At 34.9% G+C, this 27,465-nt stretch overlaps 1 protein-coding gene across 8 annotated transcripts in view; it reads left to right on the top strand.

The window, feature by feature from the left end:
- PAM (peptidylglycine alpha-amidating monooxygenase) overlaps positions 1-27,465 on the top strand; it is a 384,053-nt gene that overhangs the window by 20,152 nt on the left and 336,436 nt on the right. For all 8 annotated transcript variants that reach the window (XM_072597316.1, XM_072597321.1, XM_072597320.1 and 5 more), the window contains exon 2: positions 22,637-22,732. The gene's annotated coding sequence lies outside the window, so the exon portion shown is untranslated. The remainder of the gene's footprint in view (positions 1-22,636; positions 22,733-27,465) is intronic.

Here is a 27,465-nt window from a genome sequence, read left to right as displayed (position 1 = left end):
ACAGCCAAGGGAAATGCCGTAAAGAAAAGGCAACAGTCCCTCAATTTCATGAAGATATTTTCGGTGAAAACTTTTTGTAAATACAAATATGAAAAGATGGATGTAAGCCTATTCATGTATAATATTTTTTAAAAATCATAAATTGTACTTCTGACATCAGTCTTAGGTTTTTCGTGGGGTTTTTTTGCTGTAATTAGGATACAAGGCAGAAATTTCACCTTGTCAGTGCTATATGCTGTACAGTTCTGACTTTAATTCTTTTTATTCTGCTTTACTCAAAAATTTGAGTAAACTCAAAAAAGTTTTCAACATTCATTTCCACAAAATTTTGAGTTCCAAATTTTCTCCCCATCTCTCCCCTCCCTGCACCCCAAAATGCCTTGCATTCTCATTGCCCCTTTCACCAATGTGCCCTCCCTTCTAACACCCCTCCTTTCCCTTATCCCCAAATTCTCTCTTGTTCTGTAGGGCAAGATAAATTTCTATACCCCATTACTTGTATTTCTTATTTCCCAGTTGTATGCAAAAACAATTTTCAACATTTGTTCCTAAAACTTTGAGTTCCCACATCTCTTCCTTTCTCCTTCCCCATCCATCCCCACTAAGAAGGTAAGCAATTCAATATAGGCTATATATGTGTGGTTTTGCAAATGACTTCCACAATAGTCATGTTATTTAAGACTAATTATATTTCCCTCCATCCTATCCTGCCCTGCCATTTCTTCTATTCTCTCTTTTGACCTTGTCCCTCTCCAAGAGTGTTTACTTCAAATTGCTCCCTCCTCCCATTTGCCCTCTCTTCTATCATCTCCCCAGCGCTGCAACCCTTCTCCCCCACTTTCCTGTAGTGTAAGATAGATTTTCATACCAAGTTGGGTGTGCCTGTTATTCCTTCCTTGAGCCACATGTGATAAGAGCAAGTTTCACTTTTTTGCTCTCACCTCCCACTTTGCCCCGCCATTGGAAAAGGTTTTTCTTGCCTCTTCTATGAGAGATAATGTGTCCCATTCCATTTCTCCCTTTCTCCTCCCAATATATTCCTCTTTCACCCTTTAATTTTATTTTTTTATTTTTTTAGATATGATCCTTTCCTATTCAACTCACCCTGTGATCTCTCTCTCTCTCTCTCTCCCTCTCTCTGTGTAATTCTTCCAACTACCCAGATACTGAGAAAAGTTTCAAGAGTTACAAATATTATATTTCCATGTAGGAATGTAAACAGTTTAACTTTAGTAAGTCCCTTTTGATTTCTCTTTCCTGTTTACCTTTTCATGCTTCTCTTGATTCTTGGGTTTGAAAGTCAAATTTTCTTTTTAGCTCTGGTCTTTTCATCAGGAATGCTTGAAAGTCCTCTATTTCATTGAATGGCCATTTTTTCCCCTGAAGTATTATACTCAGTTTTGCTAGGTAGGTGATTATTGGTTTTAATCCTAGTTCCTTTGACTTCTGGAATATCATATTCCAAGCCCTTTGATCCCTTAATATAGAAGCTGCTAGGTCTTGTGTTATCCTGATTGCATTTCCACTGTACTTGAATTGTTTCTTTCTAGCTGCTTGCAATATTTTTTCCTTGACCTGAGAACTGTAAAATTTGGCTACAATATTGCTAGGAGTTTCTCGTTTTGGATCTCTTTCAGGAGGTGATCAGTGGATTCTTTCAATATTTATTTTGCCCTCTGATTCTACAATCTCAGGGTAGTTTTCCTTGATAATTTCATGAAAGATGATGTCTAGGCTCTTTTTCTGATCATGACTTTCAGGTAGTCCCATAATTTTTAAATTGTCCCTCCTGGATCTATTTTCCAAGTCAGTTGTTTTTCCAATGAGACATTTCACTTTGTCTTCAGTTTTTTCATTCTTTTGGGTTTTTTTTGTAATTTCTTGGTTTCTCATAAAGCCATTAGTTTCTATCTCTTCCATTCTGATTTTTAAAGAACTATTTTCTTTTCTTTTCAAGCTCCTTTTCCAATTGGTTGATTCTTCTTTTTAAAGCATTCTTTTCCTCATTGGCTTTTGGGACCTCTTTTGCCAATGGAGTTAGCCTATTTTTAAAGGTGTTATTTTCTTCATTATTTTTTTGGGTCTTCTTTAGAAAGCTGTTGAATTGCTTTTCATGATTTTCTTGCATCTCTCTCATTTCTCTTCCCAATTTTTCCTCCACCTCTCTTACTTGATTTTTGAGCTCTTCCATAGCCTGGGAGCATTGCATATTTATTTTGGAGGTTTTGGATGCAGAAGCCTTGACTTTTATGTCTTCCCCTGATGGTAAACATTATTCTTCCTCATCTGAAAGGATGGGAGAAAATACCTGTTCACCAAGAAAGTAACCTTCTATAATAGTGTCTTATTTTTTGCCCTTTTCTGGGCATTTTCCCAACCAGCTAGTCGATTTTTGGGTCCTTTGTCAAGAGTAGGATATACTCTGGGGATCTGTAAGATCTCAGTTCCTCCAAGGTGGCACAATCAAGGGAGAGAATTTTACTCCCCCACCTGGCTCCCAGCTGAGATTCATATCATCTACTCAGTTCCCCCAGGGGCTTTAAGCTGAAGCTCTCACAATGAACACTGACTGCTGCCCTGGCCACAGCCACAGTAGCCACAGTCTGCTGCTGCCACTGCCACTGCTGCTGCTGCTGCTGCCACCTAGGTCTGGGGCTAGGGGAGGATTCTGCTCCCTTGTCACAGAGGTGAAAAAGCTCTCTCACTGACCTTTGAAGTGTCTTTGGTGCCTGTGGTTGAGGGATCTGCAAACATCCTCTCTTGCTGGGGATTCCACCCCCAATGCCTGTTCCTATCCTGCTCCTCCTGGTGCCATGTGGCCAAGGCTGGACTGCACTCCACTCTGCATCTGGTGCGACAGATCTTTCCCATCGGCCTTTCAGGTCACCCTGGGCTGCAGATCTTTTCCTCTTTGTTGTTCTGTGGCTTCTGCTACTCTAGAATTTGTTGAGAGTCATTCTTTACAAGTATTTTATGAGGTGTGGGGGAAGAGCTAGAGTATGTGGGTCTTTCTACTCTGCCATCTTGGCTCTGCCTCCTCAAAAATATTTTTAAAAAGGATCATTGTCTAACTTGAAGGATGTGTTTCTGACATATACACAAGAACTGAGTTACTGCATTCACTCCCAGTACTGTACCTAGGTAAGCAGTTTCAGTTGCATTCAGTGCTGAGGGAGCTTGCCTCTAATTAGTAGGGTTAGGCCTCTTGTCCTCACATTCTTTGGCTCTCATTAAAGTCCCCACTCCCAAGCCCTGAGGAGATTTTATTTATAGCTCACATCTAAAATTTCTCCAAAAAGGATGGAATGATAATGATAAAAGAGGTAGATGGTATGCCATATAAATCAGACATATAACAGGTAATTTACTCCTGTGCACACAAGAAATGTTAAACATAAAAGAATCATATTTGATGAAAATTAACTTAAAACAAGGTTCAGTAATTAAGTTTATAACTACTGGTAGAAACTGCTGAGGGACTGATTTTTGTGACACTGCTAATTACACTTTTCATATCTCACCTCAGCTTAGCAATGTCCAATAATTCCTGTAACTTTGCTGTTAAAATGAGTAAGATTGAATCAGTCCTCTTGACAGTGAGTAACCTCTCTGATATATATCCTTCTCCTGCTGCCAGCCATGTCTAACCCAATGGGATGCAAAGCCTGAATTGTTAAACTCACAAGGTTGCCTCCAAACCTAAATGTAACTGTCTCAGGGTATTTGTTTACCTGAGGTCAAGAGAAAACAAACACAAAAAAGGCAAAAGTAGTCAGAATTTCATTTGCAGGTTTGGCAGCTAAGGTGAATTTGTCATTTGGATAACATGAGGAAGGTCACCATAATGATGAAGTGGAAGATTTACCTTTCCCATACCTTCGTGAAAGTACATGATACCACATGGAGAGTTAAGAAAATCCTGGATGGCAGCTCTTTCTTCTTTAAATAAACACAGAACCCTGCTTTCTGTCATGAAGTGGGGGAGTGACCTAAGGATCACTCAGACTTTGCCATATCATTCTAAAATGCCCAGTCTTTTCAAACATTGGCTACCACATATCCAGAAACAGCCAATAAGTTTCTCATCACTGAAAGGTCCGTGCAATAAGTCACCATGTCCTGGTAGTCCCCAGAAGTTTACAGGAGAGCTTTGGGAACATGTTTCTTGGGAGGGTTCCAGTAGACCAATTCACCCTTGCCACACCTATAAGAAAATATTTTTAACACTTAGTTTTCCTTTGGTCACCATCACCATAATGTTACTTGTATTTGAGTTTTTAATGAGATTATTTTTCCAAATTTCTATTCCTAGATTGACACCAGCAACTTTATACCTTAAATTAAATATAGTAGTTTTAGCAAATAGAACATTGGCAGGAAAGAAAAAGAAAATAGTTTTTTCATTCTGTGTTAATCTTCTGAAAAATGATTTCTTAAAATTAGCAGATGTTCAAGATCTCTTTTAGTAATAGATTAGCTATAATGATGTGTGAATCAGAAGAAGAACATTTTAAGGATCATTCTGAAAAAAATGGGTGGGGTGGGAGAGGTAAGAAACTGATGGCTTCTGTGGACAAGCATAAAAACTAGGATGATCCATATGTGAAGGAATTCGGGAAACAAACTGCTAAAGCCCTTCACAGTTCTATCCACCAAAAAACATTCCTACAGAAAAATGAACAGGAATGCATCCTAGAACCATGGTGAAATGCACATTTTTTCTTCAACTGTGGAGGGTAAAAATAACCTTTTTTTTAAAGAAATTAAATAAACCTAATTCTTTTCTACCTGTTTTCTTCCCCTCCAACGTCATTTAAAGACAAACTGACATCATTGTTAGTTTAAGAATATAAATATGTATTAGATCTATAACATAAGTTACTGATATGATTACCATTTTTAATATTTTAAATTTAAAAGTATATTTTATTCAGACAATAATTATAAACTTATTTTGAAATATTTTGCATTCTGTTAATAATGGAGTCAAAGATGCTGAATTCTAAAAAAATGTAGTATCTCTTGGATTTTTTTTTCAAGTTGTGACAAGGCAAGATGAAGAGATATAAAACATTACCTTTATAGTAAAACAAAGAAAAGTGTTTTCTTATATTATTGTTTTCTCTGTCAAGTGGTTACAAAAACAAAAAAACAAAACATTGTTATACATGGCCCAGGGCCTTCCAAGACTTTTGTCTTATACTGAGGGATCTGATCCAGGGTACCCTGACCCAATAAGGGACAGTTTCTTGGTCCTCTCGTTTCCCTTAAGAGTTTTACTCTGGCAAAACCACAAAAATAAAGTTTTTATATGGTTCATGTCTTGGTTTAACAAGATATTGATAATGGAGTCTCATATATACGTAACTTAATTTACAATATGAATATTTGACATAAAACTTTTTTAAAAATTTTGTCTGCCACAGAAAATATTCAAGACCCAAGGAAACTCATAAAGAAATATGAAAACTTAAAGTACTATTTAACTCTTCCTTAAAAAGTAAAGAAATTTTGTGTTCTGCTGAACAGTCTCTCCCCATTCACATTGGGATTGCCCTGTCTGAACACCTTGTAACAAAATTGCAGAAGGTTTGGTCTAGTTCAGGTTGCCTTTCCTCCCTCCACTCTGGATACATTCAAGTTTTCCCAAGTTCAGGAGTCATGTCGGCATTCTTCCTTTTTCAGGAACCATGCTATTGAGTAATTCTCCCTTTAGGAGGCTGGTGCTAAGCTTTTTGAACTTGGAAACTCTCAAACTTGTGATTATCCAGAAAGTAACCCCCATGGCTGAGAAAATCTACTTTCAGCAACTCTAGACTTTTACTTATACTTAGGGAAGGAAAACAAACTGCAGGAGATGGTCAAAAACCTGAAGCCCAGGAACCTGAAATCATATAGCTAGCTCTCTGTTTATTCTTGTAGTCAAATGACTGTTTTCTGTTACTGGGCTGGGAAGAAAGGAGGATTGCCTTCTAATCTGGAATTCCAAAGGAGCCAAAAAGAGACTAAGCTTTTCTACACCATAGAAGAGGGTCAGCTCTTCAGAAAAGGGTCAATTCATCCTGACTCTCAGCCCTTAATAAACTTGGAGACAGTCCTAATCAATGGAAACCAATCAAGAGAGTTGAGTCCTCTGATGCCAAGGCACATGCCCACCACTATGGCAGGTGCCATTCAGACAAAGTCTGTTATCTGTAGTTTCAACAGTTTGATTGGAGAAATTATCAGGTTGATCAAGGGTAAGTAAACCTGATCAACACCTCCTCTACAACCTCCTGTCCCACCCTCCCATCCTTGCAACTCATTTTCAGAAATGGGGCTAAGTGTGTGGGAGCAGGGAGAAGAAGACAAAAACAAAAAAAAACCCATTTAGAATACAGTTTTGGCCACAGGAAATTTGGCTTAATCAGAGTCACTTTTTGAGATTTCATAATCAGAAGTCTTTTATTTTTCTGTCTGTTTATTTCTATCACGATTCTGATACAAATGGAAGATTTATTGGAATAATGTTCTGATTTGCATAGGATAGGAAAATATGTAAAAACAGCTAGAATAAGTTTAACATCTTGAATTCATGTACATTTAAATTTCCCTTTTCTCTATAGACATATATCTATATCCATGTCCATATATCTATATATTTGTCTTTCTTTCAGTTCAGTCTCACAGAGCCAGGAAGTGCCTTATACTTTCTTAATTTCGGTGTTTTTCCTCTCTGACCTGTGTCTTTTAGTGAGATAGGACATCTTTGTTTTTCATTTTTCAGCAAATAAATGCTATTACCCAGCTTCCACTCAGTCATCTAGTTAGCCATATGAACCCCACCACTAGATCAGGGGTGTGAAAGTTTTCCCAAGAGTGGACACAGAACAACGACAAAATACTATTATCCCAGTTTTAAAAATAAGGAAATAGGTTCAGAGTGACTAAGGGACTTGCTCATGGTTAGCCAGCTAGTAAATACCAGATATGTGATTATTGACTATGAGTCTTCAGAAGACTGCAAGAAAATCGCTATAACAGAAAAGTTCAGCGAATGGGAAGTGCTTTATGCTCACTAGCCAGTCTTTTTCAAAATAGCCTTCCATCAAGGAAAGATACCATACCATGTGGACACTAATGAGAAAACTCTGGTTTCCTGTGCCTTTTTCTTGGGAGGAAGGGGGCCACCAGAAATTACTAAGACACGTGTCCCTGTAAGGACCCCTCTAGTCATGTTCTCCAGAAGGGATTGCTACTGTTAAACTATGATAGCTCACATTTATACAGTACTTCATAGTTTCTACAGTGCTTTTGTTACAGAAATTTATCTCCTATTAACTATAAGGTATATTATTTTACTACGTTATGTGAATACCTTAGCTTATTCTTTTAAAATGATTTTGAGAGAGTAAAGGTTAGCTAGCGAAACAAAAATTCTTATCTTAGACATTTTATTCATTATTCTAGAAGGTAATATAATTTTAAAAAAATTTTCTCCATGTCTGGTGGTAGAATGTATGGAAACCTGCACACCTGCTTCCCCCCACACACTAGGCAGGTTTTATTAATGTTGTTATGAGGTATTCATTAAGTAGTCATCAAAGGCATTAAGAGAGGTTCATTTGGTTATGGGGATGAAATAGAGGAAGAAGTTTTCCCTTGAAGTCAAGTCTGTGGTACACACATTCAAGTCATCCTAAAGCAAATCCAAATCCTTGGGTCGGGTTCTAGCACTAACATTACTTAAAGCAGTCCCACCTGGGTGACTCCTGACCCAATGACTTTAGTAGACTTCTTGTGACTGTTCCAGAGTGGAGTACATCCCCTTTCAGAAAGAAACTCCTTTTGGACCTTATCCTAATCAGCTTGCTGAACAATTTGTTTAGCTATATTACTGGAGGAAAGCCTTATTAAATAACGCAGTAAGAAAATCCCAGAGTGTATCTTGTAAGGACTGATAGCTTCTTTGGTTTTAGAGTTTTTTTATTCTGATTTGGCAAGGGAATTAAAAAATCAATGCATTGCCCTGATACAACATGGAAGAATAATTAGTGTACAGCAATATTTTATTTAATTAGTTAATGGCATCTCCATTTTTTCAGCTTAACCTTATTCCAAGGTCTTCCTTAGTCATAATCTAGCAAGTACGTTTGCTCACTCATTGTTATATGCAATTTAGATAGTCCTCAGTTGCTGTCTTAGTTTTATTTAACATATGGCTACTTCAAAAGTCACACTAGTCTTTATATTTTAAAACTGTAGTTTTGTCACACTTGTTGAGACATTTTTTAATAAAAGTAAATTATAAGAAGTTCTTTCAGTTGAATTTCCCTAACTGGCAGATTTGGAAGATTTTAGTAAACTGTAGTGAGGGATTTAATCCCCCAAACTAGTGGAGAGACAGAGACAGAGAGGACGTGTGTGTATATCTTTGTAATTGTCTTTTAGATAGCTAGGTGGTGCAGTGGATGGAGAGCTGGTCTGGAGTCAAAGTTCAAATCCAACCTCATCTACTTACTACCTGTGTCACTCTAGGCAAATCAGTTAACCTCTGCCTCAGTTCCTTCAACTGTATAATTGGGATAAGAATACCACCCACCTACCAGGGTTGTTGGAAGGATCCGATGGCATCATAACTGTAAAGCATTTAGCACAGTGCCTGACACACAGTTGATTCTTAATAGATGCTTGTTTATTTCCTTTTCTTCTCCTTTAAAAATTCAATCGTATCATTCAATCAGCTTTAAATTGTTTGTTAATATGGTATAATAACGTATTAAAATATGTTTCTAATAAAAACTTGCCTGTATAATTTACTCAGGAAGGGTGATATACTCTGGAACTTACTAGCTCTGATGAAAGTAGTAGTGAGTTATTATAGTCTCTCCTTTAAAGGAGAGACTAATAACTTTATCATGCCAATGGTGTCTTTAAGTTATGGATTGTGTGAAAGGCATAATAACTCTCTTTCTTACTGAGGGAAACTATATTTCTCTCCTCAAGAGGTTAATAACTCATAGCTGAGATTGTTAAATGGTCACTTACATCTCTATAACTCTGCTCAGAACATAGACTTCATGACCCTCTTTTTAACATCACGTGTGTTCGTTCGTAGGAAATACACTTGCATTAGAGGTCATGTGTTCTACTTGAATTTTCCTATGATATTATGGGATTTTTTTTGTTTGGAAGGAGGGACATGGTTTCACTTGAAGTATATCCAAATCTATAACATGTCCTTTTACTATGGAGTTCCACTAATACTTTTTGTATGAATAATAGATATTCATTGGTTAATTATTCAGGTAGAAATTTAACCAGATTTCTCCATATCCTATAGTGTTCTCTGGATGCATAGTTCACTGATAGATATGATAACTGCCTGTGTGGAATAATCTGAAGGATATTAAAAGGCTGTCCAACAGTATTTCTTGTATTATGGCCTCGTCCTTCAATTTGATTCCAAATTCTGACCATTGGAGTCACTCCTGATTTTACAGCAAAATTGGTAGTCTATGTGGGGTCATTTGTTTAAATGAACACATGTCTCTTGGAAATAGAAGGAAAGATCTAATTTTGATGAGAGTAGATGTGGCAAGCTGAGGGTCTTTCTTCCCCCCCACCCCCAGCATCCTCTCTTGAGATATTTGGGAAGGCAGAGGGTAGTTGAGAGGATGAGATGGGGTATCTAAATATAATAATGAATCAGGGCATGAAGGAAGAAATCATGGCAGTGACAAGCCTTGATTGTTGTTTGGGACCTGATGATTTAGTGACCCTAATCGTTGGATGCCTAATATGGGGGATTGGGAAAGTACAAGAAAAGGAAGAATACTGAAAGGGGAATAGGGTTAAGAGAAAGGAAAATAATTTGCTAAAAGAAAACTTGGTCTGTTTGATAGTTTGCTTAAGACTGGCCTTATCAATGCTTTATAAACCTTAAACTGGTGCTTTTAAGACATTTACAGACTAAATAATCTTAGAGCTGGAAGGCATCCTAGAGATCATTTAATTCTATGTCCTCATTTTACAGATGAGAAAATTAAGACTGAGAGGTTGACTGGCCTCTAGTCATATAGCTTTTTAGTGGCATAGCTTGGCCTAATTAAATCAAAACAGACTTTAATACTTAATGAATTCAACACAGATATTGAACAAAATACTTTGGAAAATACAATTCAGAAGTAAGAAATGAAATAGTCCAAATACCACTAGAATACACAGAAGTCTCATGCTGTCATAAATAATTTTTTCATGAAGAGAGTTGCAAGACTTTGGACGCTATAAGCAACAAATAACACCAACAAAAAAGTAAGAAATTGGTTCCATTTAACAGACAGAACATGACCAGTTGTTGATGTAGGACTTATTAGGGCAGAGATAAAAATAAATAGTTAGCCAGGAGGCAGAATAAAAATGAGTTGATGATATGACCTGGAGTTGAAACAACTCCAACTTAATCTATGTAAATGAAATGTTGACGTTGAAAACTGGGTAATGGATGAAAGAATGCACATTTATACAAACTATCACCATTTCTGAGATAAATTTAACTGATATCTTAATAACAGGAAGAACCAAAGGAAATAGAAATCATTTCAGCTAGCAAACCTTTGATTTCCTTGCCAAGAAGAGATAGGGTCACCAAGAAGAATACCAATTTTGAATATAAATTTATTTGTGAAATTTTATGAAGGATGAAATATTACAAACAGCATGACCTCATAAAACAAGAAGAAGCAGTGGAGGGAAAAACAAATTGGTAGGAAACTTGGTGAAAAATCCAACTACACAAAGTCATCCTGAGAATATTTTAAGGATGCACCTGGACAGAGCATAACAAACTTGCAGAAAATGGAGATCAGTAAATATTTTTATAACAAATCAAGTCAACAAGCATTTATTAAGTATTTACTCTGTGCTAGCCACTATGCTAGGCACTGGGGATACAAAGAAAGGCAGAAAAAAATCCTTGATTTCAAGTAGCTTACTGTCTGTGTAATGGGAGGGGGAGGAACAACCTGCAGATAATGAAACCTTTCTAACAGCTTCCCACAATCCTCTCTGTCTTTTGTTTGATCATAAACTCTTCCCTTATCCATAGTGACAGGTAAAATTTTCCATGTCCCCCCTAACTTGCTTATGATATATCACCCTTTATATCTAAATCACATACCCATTTTGATGCGGTCTTGCTAAGTGAATGAAACACTGGATCTATACCTAGTTTCTGTCAATTACGTTCTAGTTTTCCTGGCAATTTTTGTCAAACAGTGAATTTTTGCCCCCCAAATCTTAGATCTTTGGGTAGCAAACAATACATTATGATAATCATTTACTACTAAGTCTTGTGTACCCAATCTATTGCATTAATCCACCACTCTGTTTCATAGCCAACACCAGTTCATTTTGATGATTACCACTTTGTAATACAGTTTGAGATCTGGGACTGCTCAGTCACTTTCCTTAAAGTTTTTTTTCATTGACTCCCTTGGCATTCTTGACTTCTGAATGAATTTTGTTATTTTTCCTAGCTCTGTAATTGTGGGTTTTTTTTTTTTTTGGTGGAAAGGGAGCATTTTAAAAGAAAAATTATTTTATATATAAAACTAAATAATTACAAGATGGATTTCAGTTACTTTGAAAATATAGTAGAGACATAAAGCTTTATAAAATACTTAGTTCATATATATATATGCATATGTATTTAAAGATGTATATGCAGTCCTCCACTGAACCCCTTCTAATTGTGTCTAAGGGCCTGAACTTTATGGAGAGCTGGATTAATGGAAGCAAACCTTTTAAGAACTGGCTCAGGCCCAAAGATGTAAATTACATATCTAGGTCTCTTAAGGAAAGTTGGGAGAACTATTCTGATGCCTTCTGACTCTTACTTGGCAGGGAATGTGGCAACATTTTACAGATCCATTACTGGTTATCCAGGACGAGGACAGACTGGCTAGGTAACGAAGAGAAGTCTTAGTAAATGGGTGATAATGGAGAAAAGCTATTACTAAAAAATAAAGGAAAACTGGTTTCTAAAGAGAGAGGGCTAAATACTATAATAGCTTTAAAACTTGGGTATTGTCCCCATATTATAATAGGGGTTTGTGAATAGGAGGCTTTTGTGGATTTATGGATAAAAGGAGAGTAAGAAAAGTGGGTGAATTGGATGATGCTTATGTGCATTTTAGAGAAGGACAGATTAAAGGAGAAAATGAACCTCTACCTCAGTTATTACTGTTTCTATCGACTAACTAGTATGATGAAATTAGAGTTGTGCTAAGTGTGGAGTGATTAATAAAGTTATCAACTTGCAGCCTAAATCTGCCAATCTGTTCCTGCATTAACAGTGTTGGTTGTGGCAGTCACACGGCTTGCTGATAAATCAGTCAGTATTAAGAACCTAATATAAGCGAGGCACCATACTAAGAACTGGGAATACAGAGACAGAAAGGAAACCGTCCCAGACATCAAGTACAAGATAATGTGTGTGTGTGTGTGTGTGTGTGTGTGTGTGTGTGTGTGTGTGTGTGTGTGTGTAAGTGCAAATAGATTTATATATGCACAAAACAAATAAAAGGGTAGTGGAAGAATCAGGAAAAATAAAACATAAAACAAGGATTCTTAAACTTTTTATGTGTCATGGATCCCTTTGGAAGTCTAGTGGTCTATGGACCCCCTTTCTCAGAATAATGGTTATAAATGTATAAGAGAAAATGTATATGATTACAAAGGAAATCAATTATGTTGAAATAGTTATCAAAAGGTAATATGTCAATAAAACAAATAGCAAAGTCTAGTAAGTATATTTCAAAATAGTAATGCGTGTAAATAATATATTGAGATATCTGCAACATTTGTAACATGATATGGAAGTATTTGTGATTTCATTTGGTGACAGTCATAGTACTACTAAATACTAGAGTTGTTGCCTACAGTCATAATAGAAAGAAATATTAAATTTAATCATGTAGACATTAGTGACAGTAGAGATGTAATTAATTTTTCATTTATTTTCCTAGATCCTCTGAAATCCCTTATGGGAACCCCAGGTTAAGAACTTCCTGATGTAGAAATTGGTGCTTGAGCTGAGTTTTGAAGGAAATAAGTGATTAAAAGGGATGGTTGTGGGGAAGGAGTACATTCTAGGCTTATGGATAGATAATAAAAAGGAGCAGAAATGGGAAATAGAGTGCTATATATGGGGAACAAAAAAGAAAGTTTGGCTATATATAGAGTGTGGAAAGGGAAGAAATGTCATTTGTTAATGAATGGCAGAGTTAACCCTCTGTTCTTAGATAGTGTTTATGTAGTTCTGTAGCCAATCTGATAGGTGTGAGGTTGTATCTCAGAGTTGTTTTAATTTGCACTTCTCTAATCAGTAGTAATTTAGAGTAGTTTTCACATGATTATTAATAGCTTTGATTTCTTCTTCTGAAGACTGCATGTTCATATCCTGTGACCATTTATCAACTGTGAAGTGGCTCTTTATTTTTATAAATTTGGATCAGTTCCCTAAATAGTTGAGAAATGAGGCCTTTATCTGGGAAACTTGCTGTAAAATTTCCCCATTTCCTGTTTTCGAATTTTATCTGTATTATTCTTCTATGTATGTGAAAGCTTTTTAATTTCATGTAATCAAAGTTATCCATTTTATTTCCCACAATCCTCCCTGTCTCTTATTTGGTCAAAAATTCTTCCCTCACCATAGATCTGAGAAGTACATTTTTCCATGTTCTTCAAATTTGCTTATGATAGCATCCTTTACATCTAAATCATTTATTTTGTTTGGGTATGTGGTGTGAAATGCTGGTCTATGCCTAATTTGTGCCAAACTACTTTGTAGTTTTCCCAGCAATTTTTGTCAAATATTGAGTTTTTGCCTCAAAAGCATGGATCTTCATGGGTTTATCAAATACTAGATTATTATGGTCATTTATTACTGTGTATATGTGTGTAATCAATTTCACTGGTCCATCACTCTGTCTCTTAGACAGCACAAAAATGATTTTGCTGATTACCACTTTGTAATACAGTTTGAAATCTGGTACTACTGGGCTACCTTCTTCCACATTTTTTTTCATTGATTCCCTTGATGTTCTTAAATTTTTTGTTCTTCCAGATGAATTTTATTATTTTTTTCTAGCTCTGTAAAATAATTCTTTGGTGGTTTGATTGTTATGGCACTGTAAATTAAATAAATTAACTTGGGTAGAATTGTCATTTTAATTATATTGTTTTGGCCTGCTCATGAGCAATGCCTATCTCTCCAATTGCTTAGATTTGTCTTTGTTTGTGTGAAAAGTGTTTTATAATTGTGTTCATATAATCGCTGGGTTTGTGTTGGCTTGGTAAGCTCCCAAGTCTTTTATATTATCTGAAGTTACTTCTAATGAAATTTCTCTTTCTATCTCTTGTTGCTGGGTTTTGTTGGTAGAATATAGAAATATTGATAATTTGTGTAAGTTTATTTTATATCCTGCAACTTTGCTAAAGTTATTGTTTCAACAAGTTTTTTTTAAAGTTGTTTCTCTAGAGTTTTCTAAATATAAAATCATATCATCTGCAAAGGGTGATAGTTTTTTTCCTCTTTGCCTATTTTTATTTCTTCTGTTTCTTTTTCTTGTGTAATATTCTAGGTAGCATTCATAATACAATATTGAATAGTAGTGGTGATAGTGGACAGCCTTGCTTTGCCTCTGTTCTTACTAGGAAGACTTTAAATTTATTCCCATTATTGATAATGTTTGTTCTTAATTTTAGATAGATGCTACTTATCATTTTAATAAAGGGCTCCATTTATTCCTATGCTCCCTAGTGTATTTAATAGGAATAGGTGGTGTATTTTTATCAAAGCTTTTTTCTGCATTTATTGAGATAATCATATGATTTTTCTTGCTTTTATTATATATAAAGTCAGTTATTCTGATAGTCTTCCTAATATTAAACCAGTCCTGAGTTCCTGGTATAAATCCAACTTGGTATTTGATCTTTGTGATACATTATGGCAATCTCCTTGCTATTATTTTATTTAAAATTTTTTTTGCCTAAATATTCATTAATGGAATTGGTCTATAGTTTTCTTTCTCTGCTTTTGCTCTTTCTGGTTTAGGTATCAAAACCATATTTGTGTCATAAAAGACATTTTGTAGAAATTAATTTTTTTTTAATGTTTGGTAGAATTCACTTGTAAATCCATCTGGTTCTGGGGATTTTTTCTTAGGCAGCTCTTTCTTGTTGGTGGCTTATTCAATTTCTTTTTCTAAGATAGGATTATTTAAGTATCTATTTCCTCTATTGTTAATCTGGGAAGTATTTTTTTGTAAATATTCATCCATTTCACTCAGCGTTTCAGTTGTACTACTATACGACTGGGCAAAATAACTCCTAATAATTGCTGTAATTTAATTTTCATTGATGGTACATTATCCCTTTGCATTTTTGATACTAATAATTTGGTTTTCTTTCTGAAAATCTAATTAACCAATGGTTTATCTATTTTACTATTTTTTAAATAAAATTAGCTTCTACTTTTATTTATTAGTTATAAACCTTCCGTTCCTTTACTGTACTAGTTGCTAAATTTTGTGTTATCCTGACTGTGACTCCACAATACTGGAAATATTTCTTTCTGGCCTTTCGTAATATTTCTCCTTGACCTGGGAGCTCTGGAATTTAGCTACAATATTATTGGAGTTTTCATTTTGGGATCTCTTTCAGATGGTGATTGGTGAATTCTTTCAATTTCTATTTTACCCTTCTGGTACTATGATATTGGGGGTAGTTTCCTTGATAATTTCTTGAAATATGATGTCTATCTAGGCTCTCTTTTTGATCATAGCTTTCAGGTAGTCCAAGAATTGTTCAATTGTCTCTCATTCATTTATTTTTCAAGTCAATTGTTTTTCTGATGACATATTTCACATTTTCTTCTATTTTTTTCATTCATTTGGTCTTGTTTTTTGCTTTTTGATGTTTCATGGAGTCATTAGCTTCTACTTGTCCAATTTGAAGATTTAAGGAATTATTTTCTTCAGGGAGCTTTTGGACCTCTTTTTCTATTTGGCCATTTCTGCTTTTTATGATATTTTCTCAGTTTGTGTGTGTGTGTGTGTGTGTGTGTATGTGTGTATATATGTGCGTGTGCCTCAGTTACCAAGCTGTTAAAAGTCTTTTCATAATTTTCTTACTTTGTTTTTATTTCTTTACCTCAATTTTCTTCTATCATTTTTATTTTATTTTGAAAGTAGTTTTTTAGCTTTTCCAAGAATTTTTGTTGGGCTTATGTCCAATGAATTTTTTCCCTTAAGGCTTTGTAGGTATTTTGCCTTTCTTGTCTTTTTCTGAGTTGGTGCCTTGATCTTCCCTATCATCTTTAGCTTTTTATGATCAAGTCCTTTTTTATTGTTACTGTTTGCTCATTTTTCTAATATTTCTTGACATGAGACTCTATGTTAAATTTGGACTCAGTTCCTGGTATGGGGCACTGTTTTAGGATTCAGTTTTTTCACACTGCTATTTCCAGAGCTAATTTTAAGGGTTTAGAATTTTTCAGTGTTTTCAACCTGGAGAGAAGTGCAGTCACTGCTCTCCTGAGCTGAATGTTGGTCCATAGCCAGGAAGGGTTCATGATCCCTTGTGACCTAAAGTGATACTGCTTCTCAGACCTCCCACACCCTACTGATGGAAAATTCTCCTTCCCACCCTTGAAGTAATACCCAAAAGTGAGTATAAATAATGGATTTGCCAAACATCTGGTCCTGTGTCCTATGTTAGAATTAGGGTCCTCTGTAATCTTTTTCTCACTGGTTCCCAGATCCCCTTACCATCTCTGGCTTGAGAGCTTCCAAAGCTTCTGATATTTCTGTCACTATCCCCTAGTTCCACCATTGGTGTTTCCTCCATGTGGGCTCCTGGCAGATTCCAACCTTCAGTTGAAAACATGTATCTTGGGCTGGAAGAATGTCTCATTCTGATCTTTTGTTGGCTCTACCACTCCAGAATTTGATTTGAGGTATTAACTTAAAGTTATTTGGAGAGGAATTTTGGGAGAGCTCAGTTGAGTGCTTTCTCTGCTCCACCATTTTGACTCTACCCTTAGAAGAAGTATCCTGTCATTCTTCTTATGTGGCCATTTTACCATCTTTACCAGTCACATATTTTGACTTCATTTATAACAATAATGTCAACATGGATGTAATTCTGTTCCTTCAGTGTATCAATCCACTAGTGAGCATAGACCTGATAGTAAAAATACCAACAATGAAGTATTTATAGAAGTCTGAAAAATTGCCATATTCTTAGCATTCTCTTCCCACTTTTCCACCATTTTGTCACCATCATTTGCAAGTATAGGACTGAGCTGTTCTGTTCTTTTGTCAGTTGTATAGATCATATGTGGCAAAAAAAAAAAAAAATCACTGCTTGAATAATCCCCTTGTAAAAATCTTTTCACGCTTCATCACACTGGTCAGAAAATAGATGATAGGTGTTTGTCATATCCAATCTTTTGCAGTGTGTTAGGACCTCCCAGAGCTTATGATCCTCCACTGTAGAAATGGAATAATCAGGATCACTTTCAATGTTCTAATGAAGTTTCTGAGGCGGGCTTTAGTGGGGTCATTTATATGATGGTCATTTTCATGTTAGCATTTAATAAAGCACCCACCTATCCATGTAAATATAGCTTTTCCAAGAATTTTCCAAGAATACTACCATGTTTTTTTAAAATAACAACAATTTTTATGCATTGGGAAGTAGGAAAGAAAAGGGAAGTGCAAGAAAGAAGAGGAAGGGCGAAAGAACGACAAGAGAGACATTATTAAGGCTATATGAAATTTTTATTGTCATAATGTTTCTGTTCAAATAATAATGCTAACAAGGACTAGGAAAAACATTTAAGTTTGCTTTCAAAATGTATTTGCACAAGTACCAGGAAATGAGTGTATTTATATAAAAAGCACTTAATGATTGCATAAGGATTTTCTTCTTTATTTGTGTACTGAACAGTTGACTGCTAAGGACTCCTTGGTTGCTATAGAGGCTTGAAATTATCTCATCTGTGAATTGACATAGTCCTTTGAAAAAGCAAACAGTGTCATATTAAGAACTAAAGTTTTAGGCTTTTATAGCTAGATGATAATGTGATCATATATATGAGAATTAGTTTTGACAGTGAAAACACTGGAAAGGACATAAAAGAAATTGTCTGTGGGTATATGTGTAGCTTATTTTTGTATCATGTGTCTTGAAAATTTTTTGTAAATTCAGTTTTTATAAATTATATTTGTAATATACTTAGGGGAGTGTCATTCTTTAAAGAAACGTTTCATTCTTTAAAGAAACCTTTCATTGAATTCTTTCTAAAGTGTCCTTTTCGGACATACTCACCTCTCATTCATTGGTATGTCATTCATATCTCTTAATTTTTATATTTAGTAAAACATTTTGTCCCTAACTTTCTTGTGCACTTAAAATATTATACGTTTTATTTTGTGTTCTTATCTTTCTGTAGAATATAAGCTTTCTAATGACGTTGTGTATGGTATTACCCATAGAAGCACAGAAATGGTATTCCTTGCCCACAACAAATTTGAATTTTACTGTGATTGAACAGATAAATATAATATCCATTTACTAAGAAAGGAAAATAACTTAGAGGCTGCTGATCAGACATGTGGGTTTCAAATAAAGAGTGATTGCTGGGAGATAATGGCAGAAGGAGCAAGGCCTGAAACTGCAGTGGTGAACAAGTAGGATGACAGATTTTCCTGGGTGTGGGAGAGGAGTGGTCAGTATTAGAAAAGGTAGTAGAAGATGAGATATCTTTAGAGAAAAGTCAAGTCCCTGTGAGTGGAAGAAGATGAAGAGTGAGCGAAGGGGTCTAGGGGTAAGGAGAGACTAACAATGAAGTAAGGATTTCATAGAGTAAAATGTAAGGGGATGGCTGAACTAGATAGGAATGAGAGTGTGGGAGAGTGGGGAAGTAGGGGGAAGGTATCTAGGCGATTAGTTAGCCACAAGACAGGGGGAGCATTAAGTGTACTGATGCTGTTGCCTTAAATACTTCAAAATTTCTCATTAGACTGATTAATGATGTGAAAGCACCTATGTTCACAGTGCCTCCCAGGTGGAACCACTTTAGATTATTACATCAGGGATGGGGAGAGTAATGTAAGCCTCCTATCCCAGAGGCCAATTTAGAGCATTACAGGATTTCAGAAACAGGAAAAATGTTAAAGATCATCTAAATCTGGGGCATCTAGGTAGTGCAGCATATAAAGCACTGACTCTGGAAGACCTGAGTTCAAATCCAGTGGAAGATACTTACTAGTTGTGTTATCCCGGGCAAGTCACTTAACCCTGATTGCCTTAAAACAAAAATCTTCTCATTATTTGTCTACGTATTACACATTGGGACCCTGATAGAACTGGTTTGCTTAAGGTTACTGATGGTAGATGACAGAGACTGAATTCAAACCCAGGACCTCTGATTCTAGATTTTAGAAGTACGTCTCAAAATAATTCCTTTCATTTACAATCCCTTTCTGAACAGAAAAACAACATAAAGAAATAAACAAACTTGTTAAGTGGACTTTGGTTTCAATATGGTGAATAGACCTAATTGCCGTCTTTTACACAGTATCTCTTTGAGATAACTGGAAAGTTATTTTCAGTTACCCTATTCTAGTATTAAATAATGACAGTTTTTTGTACAATGAGTTGCTCATAGTAGACATTTAATAAATATATGTTGTACTTAATGAAGTTGAATTCTGCATTTCACGTTTTTTCATCCTTTTCACAGGTAGCTGATTTTTCTGAGTATGTGAATTATGTAAAATACTTGGCATAATTTTTTTTAAAATGTTGCTTAGGTTGATTTACTTCATTAAGTCTAGTTTCTCCAGAAATTTTAACTCCTAACATTTAAGTTAAACATTCTCTAGTTATATTATCTTTACAATATTTTGAAATTACTGTGAGATTAGTTAATGAAATTGTTGAGTCAATACTTTCAATAGTCAGCTCTCTATATTCTAAAGTAAGATATTACAATCTCTGAAGCTGATTGTAGAATTATCTGGGAATTGGCAATTTGGTGAATTAAATACCCTTAAAAAGTTGACCAATACTTCTGTGTTTCTGCCTGCCTAGAGATTTTAAATGGCATTTATTACATACTTAAAACATTTTAATTAATTGTTGTACATTTTCATTTATTTTAAAGGTGTTTTATTTAAACTCATTTCTTAGGATCATAGATCAAGAGCTGAGACCTCAGAGGTCACTTGGTCCAAAACTTTCATTTCACAGATGAAGAAAGGAAAGTCCAGGGAGGTTAGGTGACTTTTCCAAAGTCATCATAGGTGTCAGGTGTCAGATGTCAAAGTTGAACCTAGGTCTTCAGAATATAGAGGCCGTGCTTTTCCCTTATTTTTACATCACTGTTCCTTCCCAATGATTTTCTGCCTATCATGAAACTCTTAAAATACACAAGTACAATCAAGTAAAATTAATCTATTCATTGCCCAAATGTAAAAGTCTCTTTCTGAAACCATAAACCTTCACCTGTATACTGAGAGGTGGGAGTCATGTTTCACCACCCTTCTGAGTTTATGATTCGTCACTGCATTGATAAAAATTATAAAAAGCTTTCAGTGCTGTTTTCCTTCAAATTATTGGAGTCATCATGTAAATTCTTTTGTTTACTATATCTTCATGTACTTCTATGAATTATTCATAGTCATTGCTTCTTTCCATGCAATAATGTTCAATTATATTAATATACTGCAGTTTATTTAGCCATTCCACAATTCGTAGGTATCTACTTTGCTTCTAATTATAGTTATAATTTTACCTCCTGCAAAAATAATCTCTCATACACACACATAGACATATACACACATGTGTGTATTATATATCTATTGGAAATCTGGATAAAGCAGTAAATAGAGCTCCAAGCCTGGAGTTAGTAAGACCTGAGTTAAAATCCAGACTCAGATGTTTATTAGCTAGGGGACCCTGGGCAAACTATCTAACCTCTGTCTGCCTCAGTTTCCTCATTGGTAAAATGGGCATAATAATAGCACCCACCTCCCTGGGTTGTTGTGAGGATCATATGAGATAAGAATTATAAGGAACTTAACGTAGTGCCTGGCACATAGAGCTTTTTAAATATCATCTATTTTCTATTTCTATTGGACCTTATTCAATTATATCTGTATTGATGATGATCTACTGTTCTAGCCTTAACCTTCAGTGTTGCATCTCCAGCTGACTGTTGGATATCTTGAACTGGATTCCTATAGATATCTTAAACTCAACCCACTCCAAACTGAATTCTTTTTATCTTTCCTTACGTACCCTCCCCTTTCTAAACTTCCCTATTACTTTTGAAGGCACCACCATCCTAGTAGAAACTCAGGCTTGCAACCTAGGTGTCATCCTTGGCTCCTCACTCTTTCTCATCCCCTATGTCCAATCCCACTTTCTACAGGAAACCTTTCTCAATCCCTTTGTATTCCATTGCCTCCCCTCTGTTGATTATATCCAGTTGTTTTCCTATTAAAATGTTTGTACATAATTGTTTGATTGTTGTCTCCCCTGTGGATTGTGAGTACTTCAAGAACAAAGTCTTTTACCTTTCCTTTTATCTCTAGCATTTAGCACACGGTAGTGTCTGGCACACAGTAGGTTTTAAATATATTTTATTGACAGACACACTGACTGTCTTTGACCTCCATGGGGTTATTCCATTTACTTCTTCAGAATGACTTCTTATTTTATGGTGGTAATTTAAAATGCCCATTTTAATATGAACTAGTTTCACAGAGCTTCACTTTTATTTCTAAAATGCTGATGGTCAGCAGTGTCTAGTACTGAATACAATGAAAAGCGCAGTTCTTGCCTTGTAAGAAAGGAGGAGGCTGGACTTTAACACTGAAGGAAGAATAATGCTGAAGTGCTTACCCTTTTAGGACAGTTGGGATGCTTAGTAATAATGCAGGCGGTTGCCTGTCTGCTAATTGGTTGGAACAAGATTGGAACTTTGGTGCATTTTCCCACCAATTGAGATGGCTCAGGAAAAGAGAAAATGAGACAGTAAAGACAGGTGGAAATGTATACTACAAACTTTTGGGAAAATGCTGAGGATGACTGTTTCTTCCTTTCTGATCTGAAAATTAGAGGAAACATTTAGCATTGGCTCTTTTATTTACAGATTATTCTTATTTCTTTCAAATGTAAGCTTTTCTTTTGAAAGAGTGGCCAAAAATCAATGGAAAATCAAGAGATTTTAATTAAAGGTGAATTCTACTCTCAGAGGAGAGAAGAAGCCATATACAAGAGATATTACAAGAATGATGGTGTCTTCTAATTAATTAATTAATTAGGTAAAATTAACAGTCAGGAATATTGGTCACATAGTTTAATATTATATTCTATATAAATGCAATATTTTGTTTTTCAGCAATAACATTCTTAAATATGTCTATTGAAAAATGTAAACATAATTGTGTGTCTTTGAAAAATTCTTTTAAATACATTTGAATTTATGGGAGAGGTAAATGCTTAGAAGAAAAATTAAAAACTTGCCAGGATCTTTCATGTGTTTCACAAGTTCTCTATTTTCCTTGCATCATTTGCTTAGGTGATCCAGCTTTTTCCAGTAATTAATCAAGTGTTAACTACCTGTCAACCCAGGAACAAGTGAAAAGAGAAGCAGGTGGAAAGCCAACAGAGGGAGGTAAGTTGTCCTGCCAAAGGATTTGCCATTTTACTCCACCGTGCCTTGGGTGGTTTATATTTCTCAAAATAGTCTTGATTCTGATTTGGAACATGTGGTCATCGTTAACATATTTTTGAGATTTCTGTGGGTTAAGGACCTAGGAACACAAGTAGGAGAAAAACTTCTGCCTCCTTTCTATATGGACCATTAGTTGTCCAGTGAACTTGTCAAAAAAAAATTTGTCTCTAAATGAATTAAAAGTATTTCTTAAGGTAATTTTTCACTACTTTGATTTATGTCTGTTCTGATTGCTGTATTTGCTGTCATCTATTTTTGTATACATGTATATTTATAGTTCATATATTATATGTTTGTATCTTTATATATAAATATACATATATATGTTTCTGTAGTTTCTAAATGTTTTATATAATTATATTTCCCTGTTTATTAACTAAATTGTTCTCTTAATGGTAGCGTTTTTGATAAAACATGGAGGAATCTTAGCTGCTCTAAAGTGTAAGAAACACAAAAGACAAGGAACATTTGTGTGCAAATCAAGACATTTTTAGATATAGGAGAAAATCACTAGACTCATTAATTTTTTGAAAACATCGAAAAAGACATTACTCCTCCCTTTGAAAGATTGCAGCCAAAACAACACAAACAAATGATACTAAACCCACAAAAACATAGAGACAACATAAACTTTGTTATGGTTTTTGGATCAGATGCCCACTGGAATTATTGCAGGTATTTTATTACCTCGAGCTACCTGGAATTTCTCTATGAATGAGCAAGGAGAAGCCAAAGCACGTGTCTGGGTTAGATTGACTGGCTCTCATAACAGAGGACAATGCTAGCAACTAGATCTTTAGATAATTTTTGAAGTATCTAGAATAATGAAGGACCATTCCTAGGTTTCATGCTAGCTGTTTTATCTATTTATCTATCTGTCTATGTGTCTATCTATCTATCCATTCATCCATCTATCCATCTATATATCTATCATTTTTAACTTATTTAAAACATGTTTTATTGATGCTTTTTTCCTTACATAAAACATTTCAGTTCCCCTTTTGTCAGACTAAATCTTCCCTTGTGACAAAGAAAACAAATGAAAATTTCCAGTATGGCAACCATATCTGATAAAGTTTACAGTGTTCTGTCTTAAGTCCCACCTCTCTGCCAAAAAAAACAAATATGAGATATGTGTTTCATTATCCTTCTCAGGAATCTTCTTTAATTAATTAATTAATTCTTTAATTTAATTAATATTCCAACTTCCTTTACTTATCTGGTCATCTACATTGTTGCTGTCATTGTGTGTATTATTCTCTTGGATCTGCATCAGTTTATTCAGATCTTTAAATTTATATATATATATGTATATATATATATATATATACATATATATATAAATTTATTTTGTTTCCATAAATTGGTATTTGCCATTTTTTCCCACGAAGTAATATTTCATTGCATTCATAACAACTAAATGAAAACTCTTTAAATCCTTTGACAATTTACAAGTTGGGTAATAACTCTTGATCTTATATACATGTGCTTGAATTAATTCTCTGTATTTTTTGGACATTCAAATTTTATTTAGTGTAAATATTTTTCCACTCTACTGTTTTTCTTCTAATATTGTCTTCATCAATTTTATTTTTGAAAAACTTTAAAAATTTTAAGTAGTGAAAAATGGTCAATTTTATCTCATCATACTTTCTATACCTTGTTTGGTTAAGAACTGTCTCCTATTTCTGGTTGTGATAGGTACCCGAACTAATTTTCTTCTAATTTTTTTATGCTATGATTTTTTAAATTCAGAGGCCCTTCTGGCTTATTTTATATATTGTAAGAGATTTTGATGTAAACATAATTTCTGCTCAATTGCTTCTAGTACATTTCCAGCAATTCTTGTTTTAAAAAAAGGGTTTTTTTCCTCTAGCAATTTTTATTCACAGACTTGTCAAACACTGGGTTGCTGTTTTTAATTATTTCTGTTTTCTTGCTTACTTATTCTGTTCTACTGATTTACTTTTCTGTTTTTTAAATACTATCAAATAGTTTTGATAACCATTACTTTATAACATAATTTGAGGTCTGATAAGGCTTTTTTATGCTGGTCTTTTCAGAGCTAGTACTGGGGGGTCTATAACAGTGCTTCCAAGGTGGTGTGATTCAGGGAAAGGTGTGGTCCATGCTCTTCTCATCTATGCTCCATCCTTTACCCAGGAAGGGTCCCTGCTAACCTACAGCTGTAAGTGCTAGTACTCATGTTGGAACTGTGAACACGGCCCCTGCTCCCGTATGACTAAACACAAGGACATCTCTCCACGTTGGAACTGTAACCCACAAATGCTCATGGACAGTAGTGTTGCCAGTCAGCACCAGCTTCACCCAGTGCTAGAAAAAAGGTTTCCTGTAATCTTTTTATGACCAGTTGTCCCACCCCTTTACTGATTCTGGGCTGAGAGTTCCTAAAGCTGCTGCTGCTGCTGCTGCCCCTGTCTCAGCTGCCTCCAAGGCTGTCTCTCACCCACATGTCATAGACCTCTCTTGCCAAGCTCCTAAGTTGTCTCAGGTTGGAAAAATGTCTCAATCTGACCTTTTGTCAGCAGCTCTGCTGCTCCAAAATTTGATTTGAAGAGTTATTTTAAAGTTGTTTGGAGGGAAATGTTGGTAGAATTCCGATGAATGATTGCCTGTATTCCACCATCTTGGCTCAATCCTTTGAAATTTCTCTTATTATTTGTTTATAGATTTTGTTAATATTTATGTAGACATGCAAATGATTGTTTTAGATTTATTTTAATTTTTGCTCTCTAGCTGAAGCTTTTGTCTCAATTAGTTTCTTTGCCAATTCTGTTTTTTTAAAGAATTTTTCTGTTTTAATTTCTGATGGATAATCATTTATTTCCACTACACAGAGTGGTGTATTATTACTAAAACGTTATTTTTTCCAAAACCAATAATATCATTCTTTTTTAAGTTCATATTAATATCTTTTGTTTCTTACATTGCTTGCATTTTCCGACATGTCTTTCTAAATAACATGATAAATGCAAGTCAAGACAACCTTGAATTTTCACCTTATACCCAGCAAATTGTCATTAGCAAGGGTGGCAATAGATGGGAACCATCAATTTATGGGGGATTGTGGAGTGGTAAACACACTAATATATTATTGCTAGATCTGTGAATTTATCCACAATTCTGGAATGCAATTTAGAATTATGCTAAGAAAATGACTAAAAGGTCTATTTCCTTTGACCTAGAAATGACAATGATTGGCATATGCCCCAAGGAAGTCACTATTATAATATCAGACTGTTTTTGCTGAACTGTTTTTCCTCCTTTTTTATTCTTTGTTATAAAGGAGGACTCTTTTAGAGGTAGAAGAGGAAGGATCACGTTGGGAAATGTAGGTGAAAAAATGTATTTAATATAAAAAGAAATTAGCTGCTCTGCATATGTTTTTCATATTGTTGATCTTTTCACTGTATATGGTATGTTTATGCATAATGTAGTATTCATTTTAGTCTACCTTGAATTCATGAATTTTTTATTTTTCCCTTACATAAGAGATGAATAAGACATGTTTCTGACCTCAAGTTAAAGATAATCAACAGATACAAATGGAACTGTAATGTACAAAAGTTCAGACAGTCATGAAGCCAGAAGCAAGGAATGAGAGATTATTTCTGGTGGGAGTGGTCAGAGGTTCTTCCAAGGTTTTCTCTCCTTTTTAAGTTCCGGAATACTATACTTTCATATTCTCTTAACCAAAGGAATAGCTGTAATCATGAGAATTTTAACTTCACTGGTGGAGATGATAATACAAGAGATACTTTAGGGCAAACGAGTCCTTTGTCATAACTTTAAAATCATAAAATGTGGTGGTTATTTTCTTAATAGAGCACCAGTGACCCAGACACTTAACTAAAAGTTTGATTCAAATTTCAAAGTATTATTTACAAATGTTAAGAACAAGAAAAAATGGCCATGTGTCAAAGTGGATGGAGTATTTTTGTTCAAGTCCTATTTCTGATACATGCTAACTATGTGACCCTGGTCAAGTCACTTAACTTCTCATTCTTCCCCAAGGATGCCAATTTGTATCAGTGAAGGGGATTTTTATAGTCATTATTCTCTCTACTTGTAATATCACATATCTGGGTCCTTCTGTCTTCCTCTACTTAAAAAAAAAGATTTTTAAAAAGATACATAGGCTTAATATTATTGTCTTGTCTGCCATGCAATACCCATCTCACAAATTCTATTCATCTATATTTGCAATTGAGTTGCTTGAAAATATGTCTTGCCATATAAAAAGAATGCCTTGAGATGTGTTAGAAATAATAAGAGGGAGTGAAAGAGGGTGCTATAACAATGTCAGACACCTCCCAATTCACTGTTACCATTATTGGAAAGACAAAAGACTACAGACATGTGGTCTTGAGCTGCCATCAATTCTGCCAAGATTCTTCCCTTGAATGTCCTTGCTGGTTAATTTAATGTTTTTAGTATTCAATAAATATGTTCTAAAATAATTCAGCTGCTTTTAAATCTTCATATTCATTCCCTAAAAGACTATCTTCTGCAAGGTGAATATATTTTGCTTTGAGCCTTCCCATTTAAAAAAAACTTATTTGGACCCATTACAGATTCACTCATTCCAAAGTATATAATGCTCATGGGAATGTAGTAGGCAAGATGGTTTTGAAGGACACTTTTATTTCCTA

The sequence above is a fragment of the Notamacropus eugenii genome, chromosome 3 (genome assembly GCF_028372415.1).
Source record: "Notamacropus eugenii isolate mMacEug1 chromosome 3, mMacEug1.pri_v2, whole genome shotgun sequence".
NCBI lineage: Eukaryota > Metazoa > Chordata > Mammalia > Diprotodontia > Macropodidae > Notamacropus > Notamacropus eugenii.
Note: the sequence above shows the minus strand (reverse complement) of the source record. Positions and strands in the feature narration are given on the sequence as shown.